Source organism: Pavona decussata, unplaced genomic scaffold (assembly GCF_977016875.1).
Source record: "Pavona decussata unplaced genomic scaffold, jaPavDecu1.1 SCAFFOLD_233, whole genome shotgun sequence".
NCBI lineage: Eukaryota > Metazoa > Cnidaria > Anthozoa > Scleractinia > Agariciidae > Pavona > Pavona decussata.
Window position 1 is genome coordinate 5,406,065 of NW_028145638.1, and position 4,757 is coordinate 5,410,821.

General features: G+C 37.1%; 1 long non-coding RNA gene across 1 annotated transcript; it reads left to right on the forward strand.

Annotated features, from left to right (window-relative positions):
- Positions 1-541: 541 nt before the first annotated feature.
- On the forward strand, positions 542-2,503 carry LOC146458581 (uncharacterized). The gene is made up of 3 exons (XR_014858244.1): positions 542-679; positions 800-978; positions 2,327-2,503. It is a non-coding gene; the product is annotated as an uncharacterized LOC146458581 (long non-coding RNA).
- Positions 2,504-4,757: the final 2,254 nt, after the last annotated feature.

The following is a 4,757-nucleotide window of genomic DNA, read 5'->3' on the forward strand; positions in this document are numbered from 1 at the left end:
GGGGGTTCAATATTCGTGCGGTAAAATTCCGTTTCTTTTAAAGGAAAGGAAAGGAAGGAAAAGTATCTGGGAACACCGAGGCAGCATTTTAATGGGCTATTCCGAGGTTCTATGAACCTCATGATAAAAGCGAGGCTAAGTTCAAAACTTTTCATATGAAAATAAGTTTTGTATGCACATGATTTAAAACTAATTTCAGGTTGAAAACTTTGCACCTAGCCTCTCTCTCATAATCAAGTTCAAAGAAACTCGGAAAAGGCCTATTATTTTGCTAAATGTTCTCGTTGGGTGCCCCCAATTAATTCAAATTATCCCGATTATCGATAATTGATGCGTTCTAAGAACTTGCAGTTCCCATGCTGTGATGAATGGTAAGTAACACCTTTCAGCCAATAGGGTTGTCAAATTTTTCCAGCCAGCCAATCAGAAAGAAAGAATGAGCGAGCCGTCAAGAACGCTTTTCGCGCCCTTTTTGTTCAACTTTTTCACCTTGTTCAACTGGAATGCCGTTATTTTACTTCTGAAGCGAGCGCCGAACGAAGTTTTATTTTCTTCTTCGAGATTTAAGCTAATTATTTCTTAGCAGCAACGAAAACTTCACCAAGAACCATAAATTCCCAGTGTGCCAAAGAAGGAGAAGACGGAAAGTAAACTTTGGAGACTTTGTTGGCATGGCAAGGTAAGAAATTATCGACAAGCAGTTTGCAGTTTTAATACACAAGCTGACGTTTGTTTAAGTGCCAGTGTATTTTTAAACCTAGTACTTAATTTAACTCTGTTTTTATTTAATTTTTCTCAGCGTTTTATATGACCAGGAAGATAGCTCCAACCTCCAAGGCTAGATTAAAGCGTTAAAAAGTTGCAAAAACAACGCAAAATGTTCCGTGAAGAAGACACCTTTACGCGTGGAAACTCGGCGGCGGAGAGTTCATGGCAAACGGATAATCTTACAAGAACTTTTGACAGAAAAAGGCTAAGGTAAGGTTACTTTCAACTTAATTTAATTAAATAAAAGTGAAAATAATTAAACAACTTTATTTTTTCTCCCTTTAATGTTGTTGCCAAAACCTGCAAACGTTCGCGCGTTTAGCTGAATCGGCGCGAGTTCAAAGATGTTTCATTTGAGGCCAGTGAAACAAAATATTTGTACCGCGAGACATGACATTAACTAAAGGGTTAAAATAGTCTGTATCACTTTGAAGGTTGCTATTTTTGGAGAAAATTTCTGTTGTTTTGTCAGAAGGACTTGGGTTTGAACAAAAGTAGCGTATGTGGCAAGTTTCCATTCAAGGCGACAAACATATTTGCATGGAATTTCGCCGAATTTTTATTTTCTCCGTTTGAGCTGAAGAAATGCTTTAAGGGTTTTTTATTTTTACACGTAAAATCAATGGTGAAATTTCACGACCACAAAATTCCTTTAAAATTCAATTATCCATTCAAGTTTCCATTCAAGGCCCCATACATGTTTGCTTGGAATTTGATGGATTTACTTTATTTTCTCCGTTCGAGCTGCAGAAACGCTTTTTAAAAGGGATTTTTTTTTTACACGTACAATCAATAGTAAAATTTCACGACCATAAATCACCTTAAAAATTCAATTCTTGTTTCTTCTCAAACTTATGTCTAAATTTTAAAACTGCGGGTACTTGTTTCAGTTCTTGCGTTTGAAAAAACACAAAAACAAAACAATGGAAATGGGGGAAAACTGAATTTAATCTAGTGTTGTACAGAAAAACTGCTCTGTTTCTGCTTTTGTTTCATTATTTTCCTTTTCTGTTCATTCGCTTTTTGTTCAAGCAAATTAGGTACGTCCTATTCTTTCAAGGAAGTAATGTTCCTCTTTTTTAATAGAGTATATAAGAGGTTAAATCAACTGAACGCATTCTAAATTCCTCAGAATTTATTTTAAGTCTCAAATTCCAATTTCAATTTGTCTGATTTGGGTTTTAAGTTCTGTTTTTCCTAGGCTCACTACCTAGCTATATTCTAAAAAGGATTTAGAGAATTTTAATGGAAGACCATTACGGTGATGTACGCAACTTGACTGAACAGTTGCAAAACCAAAGTCTGAAAAAAATTCAGCCTTGAACACTGAACTATTTTTTCTGGCTTTCTTTCAGCAACTGCTTAAGTTTCGTACATAACTGTGATAGTCTTGTATTAAAATTCTTTACCCACTGTTCAAACATATCATATTTCGTATATTCACTCGAATTTACCGAACTTTTAAGGCGCTTCATCGTTCTCCACACAATTTCAGTGTCACTTGTGAAATTTATACAAACAGTCGTGTATCTTAACTCCTCTTTTGTTTTGTTTTCAGTAAAATATTTGACACTTCTTCACTTGCAATTATCCCTGCCATGGACAGCCTATACAACTTCTACGACCCGGTACAACTTCTCTATGGACACAAATGAACTATCTTATGTATGAATGGAAACTTCAAGCAGCAAGACAAAGACAAAGTCCGTCGAAGACATTTTATGGTCTTGGTATCGTACCCTTTCAGACTTGTTTTTCATCGAGGGAGGGTTAGTTAAGGGAGGTAATTAAGTTAGCTCTGAATGGAACCCAGTTCCTTTTTGCAACTTTTAAAATGCGTACAGCGTCTTCGATCTTGTCAAGGTGTCTTCAGTTTATTCGATATCTTTTTTCGACTATTTTTTTTCTTCAGCGACTGTTCGGAAAATGGTCCTGCTCTCCGACTACTCCGACTTTTTAATTTTTGAACCGACCGCATGATTCGATATTTGCTTTTGCCTCGCTTTTTCGCTTGATTGACATTTTTGCGGGATGCTGACATTTAATTGGCAAATTTTTGTTAATTGGCATTTCGACAGACTGGCTTTACGGATTTTGACCTTTTTGTTTTTCAAGAGGTTGGCTTTTCGGCTTGAATGGCTTATCCATCGATATTTTTTTGGCTTGTGCGACTTTTTGATCGATCGTTTTTTCCGTTGTTTTTGCGCTTCCACCGTTATCAGCTTTCTTGCTATTTGACCGTCGGCGTGTTTTTTCGACCTCTACAAGTGTCAGTGGCCTCAGCTCAGTAGCAGAATTCTCTCTGCAACTGAAGCGAGCCAGTCTGGGTCCATTCAGATTGTATATGCTTAAACGCTGTTCACTGGGCTCTTCAAGCCAATTAGTATCCTGCCTAACTGGTTTGAATACCAAGTGTTGGGAAGTAAATGGGATTGATTTTATGCTTAAGTGGAAATATGTTTCACGAGGCACTTTTAGACGTCGTAATTATCTTCTTGACTAATTGAAGATAGCTTCAATTTAATAGTGTTTCGTGCAATATGCCTTAAATCTAAGGTAAGCGTTGTATTATTTTTACTCTTCAGCGTTTAAACATTATTCACCGTGATAGCATGAGGTCGAATTCACTTCGACATTTATGCACCTGCCATGGTCAATGACTGCGCAGCGATGCGTAGTTTATGGCTTGTCATGAGGTCGAATTCACTCAGTCGACATTCATGCACCACTGCAAAACGACTGCGATGCGCAGTTTATGGCTCGTCATGAGGTCGAATTCACTTCCACATTCATGCACCACTGCCAACGAACAGTGAACGAATGCGGTACGCAGTTTTTTTTTCCGTGAAATCCTTTTCGATTCCCTTTTCATCTTTTACATAATCAGTTTTATCACTCCGTTTAGATCTGGTGCTGTAGGTTTTTCGTCTCTTATAGCTGATTATTCGTGTCCACTTTATTCATTTTGATGGCGACGTTTTCTTCCGTGATTGGCGTTTCATTCGCTTTTTTTCCTGTGGAGACACAGCATTTCGATCTGTTACCGTATAGGCTTGTAGTTTTCTGTTCTCCCTTGTGATTGAGCATTCGTGTCCACTTCTGTCTTGTGATACATTTTTATTGCGACATTTTTTTCCATGATTGGTTTTTCAATTCGCTTTTTTAAATTTTTCTCTTATGAAGGCGTAACTTTCATATTAACGATATTGATTTTCGATCTTAAACTGTAGGATCGTAGCTTTCCTGTTACGATAGGCTCATAGCTTTCCTGTTACGAAAGGCTCATGGCTTTCTTTCCACTTCTGTCTTGTTAAATAATTTAACCACTTAAGAACACCACGCGCGTTTTTTTTTTTTTTTGATGGCCTAGTATTAATATCATAGCAAAGGTTTCTTGTTAAGGTTGCATAATCTTTTTCTTCTCCTTGGGGTGGGTAGTTGGGTTACTTTAGGGTGGGCTGGGTGGGTAAATTAGCAATTACATTAGACGCGGGAGTTCATGTGATGTTAGACGTCACATGGGCTGGTCGCGTACATTGCGTACATAACTTTTAACGTACGTTAATTAAAACCCTAGACAGTTAAACTGTTTTAGGGAACAGAAGAAGAAGAAGAAGAAGAAGAAGAAGAAGAAGAAGAAGAAGAAGAAGAAGAAGAAGAAGAAGAAAAGAAGAAGAAAAAGAAAAAGAAGAAGAAGAAGAAGAAGAAGAAGAAGAAGAAGAAGAAGAAGAAGAAGAAGAAAAGAAGAAGATAAAGAAGAAGAACAAGAACAAGAACAAGAAGAAGGAAAGAAGAAGAAAAAGAAGAAGAACAAGAAGAATAAGAAGAAGAAGAAGAAGAAGAAAAAGGAAGAAGAGGAAGAAGAAGAAGAAGAAGAAGAAGAAGAAGAAGAAGAAGAAGAAGAAGAAGAAGAAGAAGAAGAAGAAGAAGAAGAAAGAGGAAGAAGAGGAAGAAGAAGAAGAAAGGGGAAGAAGAAAAAGGACGAGGAG